The 21,535-nt window shown below is 44.6% G+C and overlaps 2 protein-coding genes across 4 annotated transcripts in view; one reads left to right on the top strand and one right to left on the bottom strand.

Moving 5' to 3' along the window:
• The window catches only part of ZHX3 (zinc fingers and homeoboxes 3), a 55,664-nt gene extending 45,972 nt beyond the window's left edge, over positions 1-9,692 (bottom strand). Inside the window, exon 1 of one of the 2 annotated variants that reach the window (XM_067554388.1) lies at positions 9,582-9,692. The gene's annotated coding sequence lies outside the window, so the exon portion shown is untranslated. The remainder of the gene's footprint in view (positions 1-9,581) is intronic. The other variant, XM_067554386.1, reaches the window with a different exon arrangement.
• Positions 1-21,535, top strand: part of LPIN3 (lipin 3) — a 64,321-nt gene that overhangs the window by 8,617 nt on the left and 34,169 nt on the right. The window contains exon 1 of one of the 2 annotated variants that reach the window (XM_067554384.1): positions 9,850-9,869. The exons of the other annotated variant lie outside the window; for it this stretch is intronic. The gene's annotated coding sequence lies outside the window, so the exon portion shown is untranslated. Of the gene's footprint in view, positions 1-9,849; positions 9,870-21,535 lie in introns of those variants that run through there. 2 annotated transcript variants of the gene reach the window in all.

Raw genomic sequence — 21,535 nt, 5'->3', positions numbered from 1 at the left:
GCAGACACCTCATTCATTAACCCAGTCAATGTGCCTTCACTCAACACAGTAAGGTTGTCACTCTTCACTGTTTGGAGATATATATAGGTTCTGAACAAAGGCACTAGATAAACTAATAGCCTGACAGCTGTGCAAAAACAAGTCCTGCTTGACACCTCACCACAACAATCAGGTTCTCCTAGCTCATTCATTAGGCGGAAGTTACAAGTCTCAAAATGCATAACACATAAGCACAGCTTGTCTCAATTGTCTCCCACTCAGAAGAGAGAACAGCAAGCTCCTTGAGTGCCAGTTTCCATCCATACCCCAGAAATGATTTGTGTGGAATTCAGGAACAAAACCACTGGGGCAAGCTATGAATTACAAATGGCATTATCATCTATGAAGCCCCAACACTAAGCCTGGCACTGTACAACACAAAGCATAGGTCTCTGCCTCAAGGACCTTACAGTCTAAGAAATAAGGATCAGACAAGATGCACTGAGGAGTCTAGAACATGTGGTTTTTTTAATAAATCAAGGTGGAGTTGGCACTATAACTTCCAGAGGATTAAGACTAGCTGCAGCTGTTAAGACTAGTTACTCTTAAGTAACTCTACATAAGTGAGTAGTTCCATTGACTTCAGTGAGAACATCCACCTACATAAAGTGGTGCACATCTTTGCAGGATCAGGGCCTAGATTACCCACTATGTATATACATAACTTCCCTACCAGTGAAACACAGCTGTTGCTCAACAGTATACCCCCACAGCAGTCTAGCTGTGGAGATAGAATACCTTTTCCCTCTGCAGCACTCATAGATGTTTTTGTACTTCCAGCAGTAGTACAGTGAGTCCTAACAGTATGCTAGGACATATGACTCAGAAGGAAGAATGCCACTGAATCCTGAGTACTTCCCACTGTACATAGGTTTTCCTAGGAATTCTCCCACTTGAATAGAGGGCAGCTCAAAGTGGCATAGATGCACACAAGGTAATTTTGTTTTCTGTAGTAACTCTGAGTGCAAAATGAGTCAGTGTTACTATAAAAACTGCAAGTGGATTCATTCTGATTTCTACACAGGAATAGCACATGTGAAGCAGAGCAAACATTTCTAAATATAGTACCTGTTTCATAGTGGTGACAGATCAGAAAAGTAGAATGGTGAAGTGTCAGTAAAGAATTTTAGCTCACAATGAAAAAAAAGATAAAAAGCAAATACCCTCAAAGTTGTGACTATTAGCACATTACACTGAATTTCCTCCTTCCTGCTTTTAGAGAAACATTAAAATGCCAAATACCCCTTAGTATTGAGTGCAGCCTGTTATTTAAAATATCCGTTACAATGCTCTCCCTCCCCATGTTCCATGGAAATGTAACAGGTGGATTTTGGTCTTGATGGAATTATTCACGTGCATTTCCTTAATCTGATTCCAACCCAGATGACTGTTCCTTCTGTATCAATGTGATTGAGGTTGTTTTAAATAGGTCTGCCTCAGATTAACAAATCAGCCAAGACTAGCATTTTCCTACTTGGAAATAATTCTAAAGAGGGGAAAAAATTCAAAAGGGGATCCTAGATTTATGTCTTGCTAAAAACAGTATCATTAAGTACTGCACCTGCTCCAGTAGGACATGATTCCACATGCATACTTGTGCAATTAGAAACACACTTAAGATCAGATTAACCCTAATGTGAAAAGGGAACAAACTCACCTTACCAATGGTCATGGAAACTCCATTCCAACAGGCTTTATTAACACACATCTGAATTGTTACCTTTAATGATTTTGGAGATGTTGGTATCAATCAAGTACAGATATTCAAAAAACTACATGAAGTGGTTAAAAAAAAAAAATGATGGGAACCAACTATACTAGTTTACTGTACACCCCAGCAAAGCACAAATGGCCCATTTGCTATTAACAACAGAGTCCCTGTGCCAGCAATTGGATCAGCAGGGGAGTTCTCTGGGTATTGAGTCAATGGGGCTCTGCATAGGTGCCAGGGTGGATTTGGGACCTTACTCTTCAGACACTGGACCAAGACCTCAACTCATTAAATACAACTATAGGACAGAGTGTCAAGATAAACTAGTTAGAAATGATACACCATTCAAAATACGCTGCAAAAACCTTCAGTGGAGCGCTATGGAGACCCCTACCTGTATCCTTACGCTGAACGGAGTTTGAGAGAGAAATAGAGCTACTAGACCAAGCAAGACAAACTTAAACCTTAAATATCGTCTTCAATTTGAACATCTTTGTTTTTAAAAATTTGAACTGACAGAAGGTTCAAAGCCATCTTCACAGAAACTTAGTTTTTTTTAAAAGAATCAGTCCGCACCTATCGAGAGAAGAATAAACTCCATAGGGCTATTTGTTTAAATTTTGCTCTCTCACAAAAAGAGACGAGATTTGTGTGTTAAATACCCACTTCACTTTTTGAAACAAGAATGTCTTAAAAACGTACGTCTCTCAAAGACTACTACAAAATGACCTTTTGATCCCACTGCAATACATCACACTGCATCTAAAGAGGTAACATGAAAAGAAAGCACCTGACCCACGTGGACAAGTGCTTTATTCTTTTACAGCAGCCTCCAGAGTACGTGTAGGACGCTGTTCAAAACAAAAATCATATTGTAATGAGGAAAATGACTTGCACCTCAATTGCAACGTTGCCCCACTGAAATCTATTCAGAATGCTGCTGCAAAGACCATGTTCCAAGCCTGTCACCTTGACCACATCATGCTTTTCTCTGCACCCCTCCACTAGCAAGCCTATATTGTCTACCTATTTACTTTTCAAACAAGCACATCATGCTTTCTCCCATGCTGCCCATCATGTTTAGGAGGAGCTACCCCTGAACATCCACAGAGTTATCTCATTATCCATCTTCAAACTCTCCTTTGACATGACGCCTACAAAAAACTTGACAGAGGTTAGGCTGCTGGTAAGGAGACCCATGTCCATCATTCTGGCCAATATTATCTCATTGTTTCTTTGCACATCCCCATCGTCTCCCACCACAGTCTCTCTGTATCCATCCATTGTCTCATCTTATACTTAGATTGTAAACTTTTGGGGCAGGGATAGTCTTTTTGCTCTGTGTTTGTACAGCAGCTAGGTCCATGACTGTCGCTCCTACATGCTACTGCAATACAAATAATTATAGAGATTGAACTGATCTTCTATAACACTGGACTACAGAGTGAATGTTTCAACAGAAACCCTAATCAGTTGCAATGTGCAGCCCTAAAGATTTCTGATGGAGGGTTTTTGGAGAAGGCTGAGGGTATGCTTCCCCAAATGGAGAAGGGGTGGACAGGAGTCTCTGTAGGTGCCTGGCTGGCTGAGTTCCTGTTAAAATGGTTACTTTAATGCTGCTAGAATTTTATTTACTGTGATATGAACTTTGTGAGGGCACCCACAAGTCTTGGATAGATATGTTTTTATTATCTTAACCGAAATAAATACAAGCAGGGAGCATATGAAAAATAAAATGGAGGAGAACTGGGAACACAAGATAATTTGTCTATAACTAGGGTTTCTAGTTTGCCGTGTTTAATTTCACTCCTGATTTTCATCACATAAGTCAATGATTTGGTGGCCAATAGTTTTAGTAACATCAGCTTAGCTCTTAGTGTGTTTAGACAATGCTTTTCCTTGAATGCTTGAAAAAACCTGGGACCTCTCCACTAGCCACTACTCCTGGGGCTCAATCCTGCAAAGCACTGAGCATCCTCACTTCTCAGAAATGACAGATAGTCAAAGGTGCTCAGCACCATGAGGACTGGAACATGTGATGGGGTATACAGACCCCACACTGACCAAGAAGGCATTAACGAGAGCCTCTGGCCCCAATCAGCCCCACCCCATTGCACCTGTGCAAGGTGTCAAGCCTGGAGAGAGGAGATAAGAGGAAAAGCCCAGCTCAGAGGTGCCTGACTGGGAGACAGTAGACTTCTTGAGCTAGCCCTATGAAGGAAGGCATGGCTGGAGACAAAGCCTAATCAGCAACTGCCTGGAAGGAAGATCAGTCCACCTGTGGCTAGTGTCTAACTAGAGCTTCCCAGATATCTGAGCCTTCTTGTAGCAGGTAGGCCAGGTGCAGGACTTCTTTTTTCTTTTGTTCTTCATAACTGGTTTGGTTCCCCTTTGTTTTGGGACCAGCAGAAGTGTCAGCCTGGAGAGAGACTGCAGGCCCTGGTGGGAAGCAGCCCAGGGAAACAGCAGAGGGTCTGAATGAACAAACCTTATCTGCTTCCTACAGGGTCCCTGGGCTGGAGCCTAGAGTAGAGCACAGGTTTGGGGTCCATTAGGGCAGTGGCGTGAAGACTCCAGAGCCACTAGCTGGAAGGCCCATAAAGGTCAAAAGTTGGGCTGAAGCTCTGGTGCAAAGCTGCCAGGCTCCTGTTGTCACCAAAAGGGACAGGACTAAAAGTGACCCGGCTGGAGGCCCAAGTGTCAGGAAGCTGCAGACTACCCCAGGGCCCGAGTGGCTGTCTGCAGTGGGTGCCGGAGGAGGAGGAGGAGCTGCCACACTCAACCTTGAGGGAATGCATCTGTGGTGAATAACTGCTGCAGACACTAGTGAGCTCATGAGCACTTTAGAGCACAGATGATTTTTAGGGCCCGGTAGCCTCTTTGCAGAAGTTGTGTGCATGCACATGTACGTATACATAGATTAAAGACAAACCTATTGCAAATTCAGCAGGAAAAAACCTAATTTATAGATGGAGTTTTTCCTGCTCTTGTTAACTCAAAGAAGTGATGATATAATTTGTGCATTTTAAAAAAATGTACATGTACAGCAAAGTGCTAGCCCCTCTCAAACAGTCTGTGGATGGTGCCACTCAACGCTTAACTTTGCTAACACTTCACAGCAGGAGCAATGAAAATGACCCAATAGCTCCTTCGGAGGGAAAAAAAATTGACACTAGTCTTAAATTATTTGAAAACATTTGAATTATGGGGCTACAGTTCCATCATAATGGTTCACAAGAAACGTACATAATTCTGGATCTAGTTACAGACCCACATTTCAGTTACATTTATTTATAGTACAAAGAAGCAAGCAAGACTAGTAGGTTCATGAAACTTTCAGGTTATCCAATTAAAATAAAAAGCCTGCAATGCACCAGTTAGGGTTCCTAAAGCATTAGCCATTCACTTACATTGCTCATGCTGTATATTTGATATAAAATTATTAGCATTATATATTATCCACACCAGCAAACAGTATTAAACTATATGCTTGACAAGAAAAGCAGTCGGAGTAAATGCTACGTAGTCAGTTTCCAATTGAAGCACTAGCACAATGTTTGGGTTGCAAACACAGAGGATTGTTTGTTCAAAGCACTTTCTATTGGAGAGGATTTTAAAAGTTTCCTGGAAGTATTTCTACTGGTCTTAAAAGTGTTCTAGAGCAGAATAGATATGTGCTGTCTATAACTTGACCTGGATGTGACCCCAGGTGTCCCTTTAACAGAACCATTGATGCATCATTCACACAAACTTTGAAATCAGCTGGGAGCAAACTGACCCCTTGTACCTAAAGTCAATCAGGGGATTGACCTAAGTATTCCTCAACCAGGAAAAAAAAGGGTTGAGAGAGATGAGGGACGTACTCACTTCCCAGTCACAACCTCCTTCTCTAATTGAAAAGCAAGCTCCTTTAAGTGACTTCTGCCCTCTCGTCTGTTAACTTTCAAATGCTCGCTACTTAGATCAAAACTATCCTCCTTCAGACACTGCTCTTTATAAAAGACTATTTACATGCCAAGTTCCACCAGTTAAACTTCAGCCATCTCTCATGTAGCCCTGTCCAAAAACATATGATTAGAACATCTTAAAATCCCTCTACTCCACTCAAAGGTAACGGGAAAGCTTTTCCTCACCTTGAAGAACTGATGACAAACAAGCCACTGTAGCTCTGTTCTTGTTCTTTGTCATCACTAGCACCTCTCAGTCAAACTGCTGCCCTGCATATAATTGAGGGCCATCAAATGATTTTTACGTCCGATTACTAGAGTGAATTCACTGAACTTGTATCTAATTTTGCAGCTGAGATTTTATAATTGGGCATAAGTTCTAAATAACAAAATAAAACAAGACTTTTTTTTGTTAAATGAGAACCTAGCATTCCCCCCCCCCCCCCAATAACCTAAAATACCCACCCAGATGCCCCGCCCGCCCCCCCCAGCCTGGCCAAAGAAGAATATACTGCAGGCCTTACACCAGCCCAGAGAAAAGCTCTGTCAGATCAGCAGGGGAAGCCAGTCTCCATATGGATGGCCCCCTTGAAAAGGCCCAGCCCTTACACTACTGCTAACCCCAGCAGCCCATGATGCACACTGTGGGAGGAAGATAATCTGTTGTTACAGACTTATTAAGGTCCTGCTCCTGCAACCTTTACTCATGAATAATCCCCCTTGGTGATTTTCACATGCATAAAGGTTGCAAAATCAGATCCTAAAGATGAGGGTGGGGAGGGAAGGGGTTCAGGGGAAAATACAGATGTGGAAAACAAAGGCACGGTGAAATGTTGGAGGAAACTCTGTTTCCGAAGGAATAAAACCAACTCAGCACAACGACGTAAGTTTGCTTGTTCTAATTTTTAGCTGTTCATAATCATACAAGACAGTGAGATGGGAAACACTCCATCCCCTGCCTGTTATTTGCATGGGCTCCACAGTCTTTCCATAGTTGGTTTGTTTCTATACCCAGCTGGCTTCAAGCATCTACAGTCCCATTTGTATTAGAAGGGGAAATACTAGCCTGATTCCCCAGAGAAGACGAACATCCATTACTGACATTGAATATAGTAGGAGTTACAGGTGTTCATGACCTCTCAGGATCTGGCCTCTAGTTTGGAAACAATGTCACCTGTGCAGATGAGGCTAAGAACTGGAGAGATGCATGCTGCTTTATTTTCACAACAGAGTAAACACTGCTGAAACAAAAATGCAGTAGGACACCTATTTCGCTCCCACCCAGAGGTGGATCATGATTGCAGGGCAGCAGGGGTGTCAATATGTTGGTACCACGATAAACTAAGAGGCAACATGTATTTTGGAGAGAATGAAACTCTCTGCCTTCCGCTCCTGAGTTATGTATCAAATGTTGCACAATGTACCTAGGTCCCAGATCCAACTTAGTTGTCATTAAATTGCAGTTCTCTTCTATGGTAAATACAATGCTATCTGTAATTCCTTTGCTTCTGTCTGGTGATTCTGAATTTTTCCTCTTCCAGGTCTTTTTAAAAACAAATTAATTAAAAATAAGCTGTTCTAGCTAGTGAGGTAAACTTTTGGCTCCTTTATATCCATGGAGAATTGCCCATCAAAGTTTCTTAGGCCATGATGATCTTTAGTTTGGGATTGTGTGGCAAGGGGAGGTGGTCAGAGAGAGAGCGATCACCAAATAAACTGAACTACTGGCATAACCCTGCTGTGACAGAAATGGGAGAGGGTGAAAGATGAGCTAAAACAGAGGTTTTTTCCAGCTGGGATTAGAAATGGGAAATCTGACTTGTTGAAAAACTTCAAGCAAACTGCAGAATAAGAATCTGACAACAGCCCCTCCCATGCTCACAACTGCAGAATGGTTTTGAAAATGCAGACATAAATCTGTGCCGTCGCTTCTCAGAAATGTTAACCAGCCAAGTGAAAGTGATGCAAGATCCCCACCATACACACTTCCCGTCCATGATCCACATCCTCTGCTGCCCAGGATCATCTACAGGCAGATGCCTGGAGTGAGGAGACCCCCAGCCTCTCATACACTACAAATGTGACAAACTCAGGGGCCCCAATTATGACATGGCTCCAGTTTGTAGCACAGACAGGACTTTAACCTAACAAGCCAGAATATTAGATTGGCTAGGGAACACAGTTCCAAGAAAGGAAGAAATGATCTTGTGGTTAGGGCTCAGGAGGGAAGATCTGGGTTCTTCTATTCCTGCCTCTGCCACAGATTGCTTGTGTGACCTGGGGTAAGTCACTTGGGACCAGATTTCTAAAGGTATTTAGTCACGAAAAGATTGAGTTCTAGGGGAGTTGGATGCTTCTGGATACCCGCTAGAAGCCTACCTGTAGGCACCAAAATACTTTAAAAAAACTGACTTAGCGGCTGTTTTCCTAGCTGTAAAATGGGGATAACAGCTCTCACACAGCGGTGTTCCAAGGCTAATTGCATGAAGGGGGTGTGATGCTGCTCTCACAGCAGTGCACAATATAGAAGAGTCTCCGCATCAATAAACCCCATCCCTACTACACAATGGAACCGTCCACACCAGTCAGGGATGGCCCTGTTAGCAGTCGCTCCCCAGACTTGGTTCTATTTGTAGGCCTGAAGCAATCTAGTAGTAGACACAAACTGACACGGGGAAAAAAACCAAACACCATCTCAAAACAACTCAGCTGTGCAGAGTGCTTGTAAGGGGCGTATGAGGAGGAAAGGCTAGGATGGAAGTATCAGTGATCTATTTTGTTACTTGACTAAATGAAAATGCTAGTCTATGATCTGATTAAAGCCAGCACCAGTTTACAAAACTGATTTTTCTGGACTGATGCTAGCTGAGACAGACAGGGGTAGAGAGGGACCACTGCATGAATACATGCCCTATGGCATGTATATGGCACTACGCTAGTCCTGTTGTACCCATCCTTAGCAAGGTCAGGCTGCATGCTACTACCCCCCCAACACACACGCATGCCAGCATGCAACCCCCTTGTTGAGGCGCAGCCATGCACATCACCTGCCAAAGTCAAGCCCATACACACTTGTTTGTAAACATCCAAAGCTGCTTTTACTCCTCTCCACCCCTGCGCTTTCTGGGAGCTAGGACACGGGGGAGGGGGAGGTGAGCAGCAGGGAGGTGCCTGGGCAGCCCCCAGCAGATCATCTCTGCATTCTTTCCTTCCCCCGAATGCTCTGGGCAGAGGAGAGGAGCTTGTACTAAAGGGAGAGTGAAAGACAAGGGAATGGGGCAAGCAAAGGCAGGGAAGCAGAGGGGCTGGTGGCAATGAGGGGATGGGCAGTTGGGGAAGAGGTGGGGGGACTCCGAGTCCTCAAAGGGAGGGGAGTGTAGGAGCTGGTAGTAGACACCAGGAGCAGAGGGGATGAGGTTAGGGCAGCTGACGGATGGGATGGATGGGTAGGAGGGGCAGGAGCTGGAGGGAAGGGATGGGTTGGGGGCAATAGCCAGGAAATGGGGTGGGTAGGAGCTGTGAGGAGGGCAGGTGCGTAGGGTGGATTGGGGGGGCAGGACCGGGGGGTGGGATGGGGTAGGTAGGAACTGGGGGCAGGAGGGTAGTGGGATGGGGGGCAGGACCGGGGGGTGGGATGGGCAGGGAGATGGGGGAACAGGACCGGGGGGTGGGATGGGGTAGATAGGAGATGGGGGAAGGAGGATAGTGAGATGGGGGGGCAGAACCGGGGGGTGGGATGGGCAGGGAGATGGGCGGCAGGAGCCCGCCGGTGGGGTGGGCAAGGAGCGGCGGGTAGAGTGGGGGGCAGGAGCCGGGGCTGGGGCTCCCCATGTCCACCGGTGTCCCCGCCCCAGCGCGGACGGGCCGAGCCGCTCGGGACTCACCTCCGGGACCGGCGGCTCTCCTGCCCGGCTGGCTGGGTCCGGACCGTACGGCAGCAGCGGGCAGCGCTCCTGGCGGCGGAGGGAGGCCCGGGCTGTGCCCGCGCGGGCCGGGCGGGGCGGGCTGGACACCCACGGGGCTGCCGGGCGGACGCTCCAGTGAAAGGGGGAGGGGGCGGGCCCAGTAACATCAATATGCACGGAGGAGGGGGCTACTCGGGCGGGCGCAGGAGCGCGGAGCGGGCGGGCGCAACACACACGAGGATCAGCAAGAATGAGTAACATTTGGTGGTAAGGGATGACGTAATCGGAGTCGGGCTTGCATCGGGCGCATGCGTCGTTTGCAGCGCGGCTGCCAGCTGGTGGCTCCCACGGTGGCGCTGGGCACGGTCTCTAGAGAGGTGCCTTGTCCCCACTTGGCTCCCCCCATCTTTTCTTGCCCTGTTTCCTCCCTCCCCATTTCCTCCCCTCCGCCTCATTTCTTCTTCCCCTGCCCTTCTCCGCCCCCATTTTTTTCTCCCCTCCACTTCCCCCCCTTCCATCTCTCCCACTCCCCTGAGGCCTCTGCCAATGCAGCGCCATGGCAGAGAGTCAGTGCTACAGGTCATGCGTCGCCCCATAGTCACTGATTCACTGGCCCTGCACACGCTTCTGTGATGGCCTATGGGCAACACCCAGGAGGGCTGAGGGCCAGTTCTTGCGCCATATCCTTGTGCCCTGAAGGGGGTGGAAGGGGCTCTTGTCTTCATCAGGACTCCTTGTGTGAGGCAAAGGACTTGGCCCTAGCACCTGCACCCTTCCAAAAAGTACAGCAGGGCCCAATCCATACATAAAGACCCTGAAGAGAGAGAGAGTGAGCACCTGGCCGCCCCTGGGATGGGTGCGGTAGAAGAACCCCACTGAAGAACAGGGTCTTTGATGCTGCTGAGAGTTACAGCTGGGACAAGGCAGCGGGACGCTGCACAAAGTGTAACTGTTTGCTTGGGCATGACCCTTGGCAGGGTAGGACAGTGATCTTCACCTGCCCATTCTGTGGACTGCTTTGTGAGGGAATAATTTTCCCATGGACCCACCTTTTTCCTTCTGCCCAACCCCCCAATCCACCCAAGTGTTTGGTTCTCAAATTGTTATGTTCTGCAAATCACCAAGGTGAACTCTACAGTCTGCTGGTTACCTATGGACTTTAACTTAAGACCCATTCAACAAATGGCTTGATCCTGCAAACACCCACATGAACGGTCCCTGCTATTGGACTGTAAGAGCAAGTAACATTTCTTACATGCATAAGTGTATGCAAGATTGGGTTCTTGTGATCCCTTTCATCCTGAAATGTTACTAACTCAGTGGAACAATATAACATGCTTTTAACTACTGAATATATCTTTTATTTGGCACCCAACCATAAACCCAGCCCTACTTTACTCCAGACCAAAATAACATAACTTGCTTCATGTATATGGGTGTTTCTCAAACAAAAATAATACCAATAGTCTTTCTGCACCTATGCTGTTCCATTTCAGGATGGCTTTCCAGCAGGATCTATTTAGCATATCCCTGACTATATAGGTGGAGAGTTTGTTTATTTACATAGCACCCGAAAATGGGCAAGTGTTTAACAGAAATACAAAAATGCAAGTCCCTGTCCTGAAAAGCTGAGCATCTTAAGCCCTGATCCTGCTTCCATAGATCTCAGTGAAGCAGGGTCAGGCCCCAACCAAGACCATTTACAGACAAAGGGGAACAGGGAAAGAGTTACAATCCTTGTTAAAATTTTATTTGGTCCCACGTCTAATTCCCACTCTTTATTGGTTACTGGCTCCATGTCAAACTGCCACTGTTTTTATCATTTCTACTTTTAATCCTAGCTTCTTATTCTGGAGTAGGGGAGAATTTTCACCCTTGCTTCTCTTCTATTTTATTGTATTTATTTTTAAATATACATTTGTTAACAGCTCAGTTACTGGACGGTCCAAGTACAGATCACTTACAGGAGAGGCTCCTGAATCTGTAAAAACCCCAAGATGACTGTTCTCTCTTAACTATCTGTACAATGCTGTGCGCACCCTACTGCTTTTGAAATCATTGTAGACCCTGAGCCTACACTCAGATCTGTGTGGGCAACCCCTTGTCCTCATGCAAAGCCCAACAGGAGTCAACGGCTCCACAAGGACACTGGGGTCTGCCTGTGCAGACTCCACTGCAGGATTCAAGCTTTAGGATGAATCCCAGCTCCATTGAAGCCAATGGCAAAATTCTCATTGACTTTAGTGGGACTAGGGTTTCACCCTAGCACAATGGGTCCTGGCCCAGGACTGGGCCTCCTAGATGCTATCACAGTACCTTGGGTAACTTTACTTGTGGGAGTAGCTTAAATGGGAATGACTATCCAGATGAGTAAAATTATGCACGAGTGTAACTTAGCAGGCTCAGGTGTCTAGCAAATTGCTGTGTGCAACATGGAAACTCAGTGCAGTTAAAGGGGCTCTGTTGTATTAATTTAGATGGAATAAATGGGCCCGAGGTGTTAAAGATGTTAACATGAGCCTGGAACTGTGCAACATTAGAGGCTATACAGTAGATCTCAGTCTGCTTAGCACCATGACACAAAAACCATTAAAAATTTTTTTACCCCTTTATTAAAGATACAAGAAAAAAGAAAAACCAGTGAAAGCATTAGAAATGTAACATTAAACAAGGCTTTTATTTTAACAACATCTCTTTAGCTGTAGGGAGGTTTTAAAAGGAAAACCATCCTTATTTACCATCTTTAATATCACCTAAGAGACTCTCAATAACTCTTCTTTTAGGGGAAAGAGAAGAAGTTAGTTGAGATGGGCTGCAGCTGTCATCGTGCTGTTGTTTTAAAGTCCAAGCCCGTTTCCTAGAAGACAAAACAAGACAAACCCACACAAAAGAGGAAATAAAATAATAGCAAAAGTAGAAAATGCAGCTTCTGAATTAGGGCTTGAGTCTCACTTGCAGGCTCGCTACTGGAAAAACAGAGGCACATTAGCCTGTTTAAATTTCCTAGGAGGGAGCCCCTTGATAAAGTCTGTGGGTGCAGGGGCCTGCTCCCATGGGGCAATTTGTGGGTTGTATCCTAAGACTGTAAGGTCTTTGGAGCTGGGATCTGTCATTAGAAATGCTTGTAAAACACCTATCATACATTTAGGTATAATAATAATAATTAATACTGAACATAAAAACAATTGTACTGGGTCAGACCAGTGGTTCTTCTAGTTCAGTGTCCTGCCTTCCGATAGTGGCCAATGTCAGGTGCCTCAGAGAGAATGAATAGAACAGGTAATCATCAAGTGATCCATCCCATTGCCCATTCCCAGCCTCTGGCAAAGAGCAATCCCTGCCTATCCTGGTTAATAGCCATTGATGGACCATCCTGCATGAATTTATCTAGTTCTTTTTGAATCCTGTTATAGTCTTGGCCTTCACAACAGCCCCTGGCAAGGAGTTCCACAGGTTCACTGTGTGTTGTGTGAAGAAATACTTCCTTTTGTTTGTTTTAAACCTGCTGCCTATTAATTTCATTTGGTGACCCCTAATTTTTGTGTTATGTGGATAGTAAATAATACTTCTTTATTTACTTTCTCCACACCAGTCATGATTTTATAGATCTCTAACATAGTTGTATCTTTTTCAAGCTGAAAAGTCCCAATCTTATTAATCTCTCCTCATATAGAAGCTTTTCCATACCCATAAATCATTTTAGCTGTCCTTTACTGTACCTTTTCCAATTCCAATATATCTTTTTTGAGATGGGGCGACCACATCTGCACGTAGTACTCAAGATGTGGGTGTACCATGGATTTATAAAGAGGCATTTTCTATCTTCTTATCTATCCCTTTCCTAATGATTCCCAACATTCTGTTAGGGTTTTTTTGACTGCCGCTGCACATTGAGTGGCTATTTCAGAGAACTATCCACAATGACTCCAAGATCTCTTTCATGAGTGGTAACAGCTAATTTAGACCCCATCATTTTATATGTATAGTTGGAATTATGTTTTCCAATGTGCTTTACTTTGCATTTATCAACATTCACTTTCATCTGCCATTTTGCTGCCCAGTCACCCAGTTTTGTGAGATCCCTTTGTAACTCTTCGCAGTCTGCTTTGGACTGAACTATCTTGAGTAGTTTTGTATCATCTGCAAATTCTGCCACCTCACTGTTTACCCCTTTTCTAGATCATTTATGAATATGTTGAGCAGTACTGGTCCCAATACAGACCTCTGGGGGACACCACTATTTACCTCTCTCCATTCTGAAAACTGACCATTTATTCCTGTCCTTCGTTTCCTGTCTTTTAACCAGTTACTGATCCAGGAGACAATCTTCCCTTTTATTCCATGACTGCTTACTTTGCTTAAAAGCCTTTGGTGAGAGACCTTGTCAAAAGCTTTCTGAAAATCTAAGTACACTATATCCACTGGGTCACCTTTGTCCACATGCTTGTTCCTCAAAGAATTCTAATAGATAGGTTTTACAAAAACCATGTTGATTCTTCCCCAACAAATTGTATTCATCTATGTGTCTGATAATTCCGTTTTTTACTATAGTTTCAACCAGTTTTCCTGGTACTGAAGTTAGGCTTGTTGGCCTGTAATTGCCGGTATTGACTCTGGAGCCTTTTTTTAAAAAAAAAAAAATTGGTGTCACATTAGCTATCCTCCAGTCATCTGGTACATACCACAGTTAGTAGTTCTGTAATTTCACATTTGAGTTCTTTCAAAACTCTTGGGTGGATACCATCTGGTCCTGGTGACTCATTACTGTTTAATTTATCAGTTTGTTCCAAAACCTCCTCTAATGACACCTCAGTCTGGGACAACTCCTGGGATTTGACAACTGAAAAGAATGGCTCAGTTTTGGGAATCTCCCTCACATCCGCAGCCGTGAAGATCGATGCAAAGAATTAATTTAGCTTCTCCGCAATAAGCTTATTTTTCTTGAGTGCTCCTTTAGCATCTCGATTGTCTAGTGGCCCCACTGGTTGTTTGGCAGTCTTCCTGCTTCTGATGTACTTAAATTTTTTTGCTGTTACTTTTTGAGTCTTTGGCTAGCTGTTCTTCAAATTCTTTTTTAGCCTTCCTAATTCCATTTTTACACTTCACTTGCCAGAGTTTATGCTCCTTTCTATTTTCCTCAATAGGATTTAACTTCCACTTTTTAAAGGATGCCTTTTTGCCTTTAATTGCTTCTTTTACTTTGTTTAGCCACAGTGGCACTTTTTTGGTCCTCTTACTATGTTTTTTAATTTGGGGTATACATTTAAATTGAGCTTCTATTATGGTGTCTTTAAAAAGTTTCCATACAGCTGGCAGGAATTCACTTTTGGCACTGTACCTTTTAGTTTTTGTTTAACTAAGTTCCGCGCTTTTTTCACCTTTCTGAAATTAAATGCTACCATGATGGGCTTCTTTGGTGTCCCTGTCCCCACTCCCCACAGGGATGTTAAATTTGATTATGTTATGGTCACTGTTACAAAGTGATTCTGCTATATTCACCTCTTGGACCAGATCCTGTGCTCCACTTGGGACTAAATCAAGACTTGCCTCTCCTTTTGTGGGTTCCAGGACTAGCTGCTCCAAGAAGCAGTCATTTAAGGTGTCAAGAAACTTTATCTCTGCATCCCACCTCGAGATGACATGTACCCAGTCAATATGGGGATAGTTGAAATCCTCCATTATTACTGAAGTTTGTTATTTTTATAGCCTCACTAATCTCCCTGAGCATTTCACAGTCACTATCACCATCCTGGTAGGTGGTCAGTAGTATATCCCTACTGTTATATTCTTATTATTCAAGCATGGAATTACTGTCCATAGAGATTCTATGGCACAGTTTGGTTCATTTAAGATTTTTATTTCATTTGACTCTATGCTTTCTTTCACATATAGTGCCACTCCACAGTGTGATCTGTTTTGTCCTTCTGACATATTTTGTACCGTTATTTCTGTGTCCTATTGATTATCCTCATTCCACCAAGTTTCTATGATGCCTATTATGTCAATATCCTCATTTAATACAAGACACTTAAGTTCATCCATTTTAGTATTTAGACTTCTAGCATTTGTATATAAGCACTTTAAAATTTGGCATTTTTTAGCTCTCTGCCATTATGTCATGTAATTGAATGGGACTCTTTTTCATTTGACTGTTTCTCATCTGATCCTATCCATATTTTATCCTCTTATGTTCCTATTGATCATACTCTAAAATGTAAAATAAAAATTATAAAACTATAGCCCACAACTTCTGTAAAGCTTTGTTTGTTTTAAATTATAATAAAACATTTCTAGAACTCAATGTCAGTTTAGTACAAAGGATAAGGGATTCTATAGCAAATTAAAATCAAATGGGACACCTGTTTTTCTGGTCACAAACCTAATGGGTCAAATTCTGCTTTCCATTACGCTGGTGTACATATGGCATAACTGTTTAAATCAATAGAGTTCCTACAGAGGTACCCTACTGTAACTGAGAGTAGAACTTGACTTTATAATTAACTGTCCTTAGGCAAATGAGAAGAATATTATGAACACACTGCAGTTTCAGCCATTTTAGTCTTTTGGAACATCTGATCACCATTGCTGGCAACTCATGATTTTATTGTGCATCTTGGTGGTGTGAATTTTTTTTAAATTTTTTAATTTTGTTTTTTGTTTTTTTGTTTTTGTTTTTTTTAAAAGTCTTGGCTCCCGGAGTCAAGAGATTACAAAATAATCTCATCTTTGATTTACATGAAAGTAAATTTCTAGTTCTCGTGTTTGTGAAGAATAGCTTGAACCATACAGTTCAAAAACCAGAAGGCAAGCCAAAAGAACCTCAATTTATTATTTTTTTAAAAACAATCATGATTTGGGGGGACCTGACTCATGATTTTTCAACAATTGGGCGTGGCAGTACTGGATCCCATTTCATTTGCACCTCTTTCATTGGCTGATCCTTCTCCCCCTCACACTATTCTACCCAGGCTTGACTTTTTCTAGGAATAGAAATAATAGTAATAGTAGTAGTAGTAGTAATAAAACACCCCACTGTGCTAAAGCCAGTGGTTTTGCTGATCCAAAGCATGTGACTGAAGGTCATGGCATGAAAAGGCTTCAGAGATTACTATCACCTTTGAACAAACTACCTGAGCTCTGGTTGGTTTCACTTTCACTGCATGGGAATCTTACAGCGCTGAGGACATTCTTTCTTTCCCCTCTTGTGTTATGTGCTGAATCACCTCTTTCAAAAGCCTCGGGAACTCTTTGTTGATCCACTTAAGGAAATCAGAGCCCCTGCAAAGCCAGCTGAGGAGAGACAGGAAACACAGTGCTTTGCCAGGCTTCCCCTGCTGCCTCTCTCTGTGGTTTTAAATGCCTGCTTATCTCTCCTAGGAGGGAGCCCCTTGATAAAGAGCTTGGGAAATCCCTTTCACATCCAAACCCTCCTACCCTAGCTGGGGATTCCTTGTGACTGGCCACAGAGAGGGGGAGGGTGTCACTTACATGAAGCCGATTGCTGCTGTGTTTTCTTTCCCCTGTTCAGACAGAAGCAATGCGGAAGCAGCAGCCACAGCCTTGAGGCTACTCCAGCTCTCTGTCTCACTCACCCAGCAAGCAGCCTGTCCTGAAATGTGCCTGATAGATAGGATTTCAGATCTGACCTCTATTACATATCAGATCATCAGTTTGGCTATCGGTGGGCCAAGGAAGGGAAAGCCCCCAGCTCTTCTAAGCTATCTGTCCCCTGACTCTGTTCCCCCCTTCCCAGGCTCGTGTTTTTTTCTGCTCTGGAGTAGATTTTCTGTGGCTTGTGTTTTTGTTTGCTAAAGTTACGCCCTCGCTGCGCTACCTGCCTTGGTCTGTGGCTATGAGATCTTTGTGTGGACGCCACTTCTAGGAGCGTCACAAATCAATGGCTCTGCCCAAACAAACTTATACAGTAAACCTGGCTAGTTCAGGGTTCGATTGGTCACTGCTGACCTCTTTGGGAGGTGTGGACATTTATATGGATAATGAAAACATCCACAGTTACAGAATTGAAAGCAAACAACCATGAACGTGTAGAAGGGATCTAAACCCCTAAGTCAAGCTGTAGCAGAAGGGGCTTCTCCCGAGGATAGGCTAGTCCATATTTGCCATGTCAATTCCTTGCACTTTTCTTGGAGGCATCTGGTATTGACCACTGTCAAAGACAGGACACTCAGCCTAGACAGACAACTAGACTGATCCATCCTGGCCCCTCCTGCGTTGCTCCTTTCCCCTCAAAGAAGACCCACAACAGAGTTAAAGTAAAATGACTCCAGTGGGCAGGGATTGTCAGAGAGCGCTCAGCCTGCATACTCTTTCTGTAGTGAGCAGCATGCACTGAAGTATCCCAGCAGGCAGAGCACTTCAGAGATCAGGATTCTTTGTAGATATTTTATTAGCCTGCCCATTCACAAAAACAAGCAAGCAGAGCCAGGAGAGAGTGTGATGTTCACATGCCAGTCTACAAGCCACACCATGCCATGACTAGGGTGTGTAATTGTAGGCCTACCTGCCTTGCCAGTGTCATTACAAAGGCAGCAGATTGCCAGGATGGCTGGTGAATCAGTACAACGCTATTGTGCAACTCTAGCCTAATTCTTCACTGTGTCAGCATTTACACCTGTCACCGTGGAGGCAAATGCTACTGCCCCTGGTGTCCGTGAGCGAAAAATTTCATTCCGATCATTTCACATCCCGTTTGGACAAGGGTAAACGTGCACAAGGTGCTCAGTAGTGGACAGTCAGGCCCCTTATCTTCACTTCTAATGGTTTCCTTTGTCTCAGTTTCATCTTTGTGTTTCCTATCCTAATCTCCTCCTCCCCCCATATCTGGAATGGCCTTCCACTCCCAACCCAGCCCCTTCCCCCCCATGCACTTTTTCAGACCCCTATTTATAACTCACTCCTTTCTAGGCATCGACCCAGGCCTTCAGTTTCATCTGAACTTGAATGTAAGCTCCTCCAGGCAGAGGCCACGTCTCCATGCATTTCTGCCAAGTGACAGGTGCACGCACAGTTCTGTGTTGTTCACAGGACTGAGCCCTTGTGCGTGCTTTGCACAAAGCAAGATTCAGCAGATTTCCCCCTTATTCCCCTGATCAGATCTTCTTTTTTACCTCTCCCTTCCAAGCCGGCTCAGCACCTCCTATGCAGGCCATTTGGCTCTAGACAAACCGTGTTGCTCTGGGTTTGTTTTTTTCAATGAGTTCAGAGGAGAAGTGGGGGTGGGGCACTTGTCTGTGGTATGGAACAACTCACCAGGAGAAAGAACCTTTGTCTGGAAGGAAATGCCCCTAACCCCGTGTGCTCATTTAGCAATTATTTGGGTTCTGAATGTGCAGCTCAGTTCTCCATTTGCTGGGGTTGGCCAAATGGGACCATAGGCTCCTTAAGAAAGCTTCATGCTCTCCAAGCATGACTCCAGACTTTGTTTATTGCTGTGTCTGTTTCTAGCCTAGCGCTGGTGCTGAGGGACTAGGTAAAACACAGTCCGTTAATGACCACGGAGGAATCAGCACAGGAATAAGGGCACAACAATGTGTATTTAGAGCCTGACGTCTCCTTATCTGTCCATGAATAACATCCACATGACCTTGGCATTTGAGTCTCTCTCAGTCAGATTGTTTTTGGAGGTAGTTTATAGTTGTAACAACACCCCACCAGACAGAAAAGTAAACCTGTATCCTGCTAAAGTAGAACCAGGAGTTGTGTAGCTGTATTTATTTTTTCCAGTGCAGGGGAAAGGTATCTCCTTGTCCACCTCATTGTTCAGGGCCTTTCTTTCTTCTGAAGATGCCTGTTGTGGGGTGGTTTTTGTAATGTGGACATCTGTCCCCAATGCCCCAACAAACAGTAATGACTTTCCATGGATCCTGGGTTAGTTCAGGTTTAAAGAAACAACAGCAGGAAAGGTTATGTTCACTCTAAGCCCTCTGGCTATACAGTTTCCATTTTTTTTGCATTTGCCAACACTGCTTTGGAAGCACGAACATTCATGGTGGGGCTTGTCTTCACAGCAAACTCATGTTACAGCTCGATTGTTCTTGTTAACTTGCCCTCCATCCACAGACAGTACCTCTCACTCATGTTTTAGTGGGTCTAGGAACTTGAGAGGCTAAGGCCTGAGTGCACACAACTCATCAGCTGCTAATAAGAGCACGTTGTGGTGTAGGCACAAGCGAGCCCCTCTCAGGTACTTCTAGACCTCCAGTGCCTTCCCATGGTTTCCCCTGGATCATCTTTTCTTGCCATGTTCCTATTCCCTGCCTCTGGACCGGAAGTCATCATGCTGGTTCAGCATGTGAACCCCACAGTCTCACACTGCTTCCAGTGAGGTTCCTGTGCAGAAGTGATCATTGACAGAACTTCAGAAGGGAAATGCCAAAGTGGGCCTGACGGGCAGTTCGGAGCCCGGCTCAAACAGTTGGGAAAATCCTGGGGTAACAGCATAGGATAATTTAAGGAGGAGCAGAGAGGAGACAAAGCTGAGGCCAACCTCCATCTCTGAACCATTCCAGGGGTTCATCGTAAGGCCTCTCCTGACCCCTTCATGCAGCAGCAGCCATTGTGAGGCGGGGAAGGAATGTCTGCATCATTCTCCCTTTGTCGGGCTTGGGAGGCAGAAATGAGAGCATCTGAAGTGAGGTCCCTAGCCACTCTCCCCGACTTGAGCAGCCCGTCTCAGGTCTTCAGAATCCTCATGTACATACATAAGAAAGAGACTGAATCCCTCGTAGGCGCCAAACTCAATTCAACCTTACCTCTGGAGCTGCGACCAACACCTCAATAATAATGGTAATTAGTAATTCAATCATTCATCACTTTCTCTTTGCATTATCCTCATCACTCTTTGTAGCACAGTGTACTAGAGCAGCAGTCTGGAGTCCTGGCTTCTGTTCCTGACTCGGTCACCATGTGACCTTAATCGAGTCACTTCACCTCTCTGTGCTCCCAAGAAAGCTGGCCCAGAGAAGTGCCTCATCTGAAAAATGGGGATAATTGGGTCTTCTCTACGTCCCAGGGTGGTGAGAGGCTGAATTCATTTGTGTTTACACAGTGCTTTGGGACTCCTAGATTGGGAGGTGCTGTAGCAGATTGTTCTATGGTCACACGTGACCTGCACACTAGGACGGTCTGTGATGAATGCTCCATAAAGCATCAGGGTAGAGCGGCTATCAGTTGACGGTGAGGGCTTCTCATTTTCCAGGTCCCCCATAGTTAAGCAGGCTGAGTTTCCCTGGATGCTCTCCCTGGATGCTCTCATCCAGTCTGACCTCCTGTATAACACAGGCCAGAGAATTTCCCCCAAAATAATTCCTGTTTGAACTAGAGCAGATCTTTTAGGAAAACATCCAATCTTGATTTAAAAATTGCTGGTGATGGAAAATCCACAATGACCCTTGGTAAGTTGTTCCAATGGTTAATTACCCTCATGGTTTTAAAAAAAATTGCTGTTTAATAATTGAATCAGGAAAGAATGCAACGTACAAGATCTCTGCTCAGTGCCTGAACAATGGGGCAGATTCTTCACGTTCACTGAACGGGGATAACACCATCTCATCAGTAAATTGTGAAATAACTGCAGGAAGGAAGGAGTCACTTGCTTATTCTTTAAAAGCCTCCTATGAATCCCTACCTGGGCTGTTCTACAGAGCATGTGTAGGTCTCTGCTTTATGCACCAGGGATCCCTAGCCTCTCGGGAGTGGGAATGTGGCCTACCAGCTCAAGCAGGATGCAAGCAAGGATGCAGTGTGGTCTAGCGGCTCGTGCAGCTGTTCAGACTCCTGAGTTTTTTCCCTCACTGGCTTGGAAAAGTTATGTAACTGCCCCAAACCTTAATTTGCCCGTTTGTAAAATGGATATAACAGCATCTCTCTCTGCATCTCTAACACACCTGTCACCATCGTGCTAACTCCCATCC

Source organism: Emydura macquarii, unplaced genomic scaffold (genome assembly GCF_026122565.2).
Source record: "Emydura macquarii macquarii isolate MOO-44397 ecotype Brisbane River unplaced genomic scaffold, CSIRO-AGI_Emac_v2 contig_1483, whole genome shotgun sequence".
Lineage (NCBI taxonomy): Eukaryota > Metazoa > Chordata > Testudines > Chelidae > Emydura > Emydura macquarii.
This window is presented reverse-complemented; position numbering and strand designations above follow the sequence as displayed.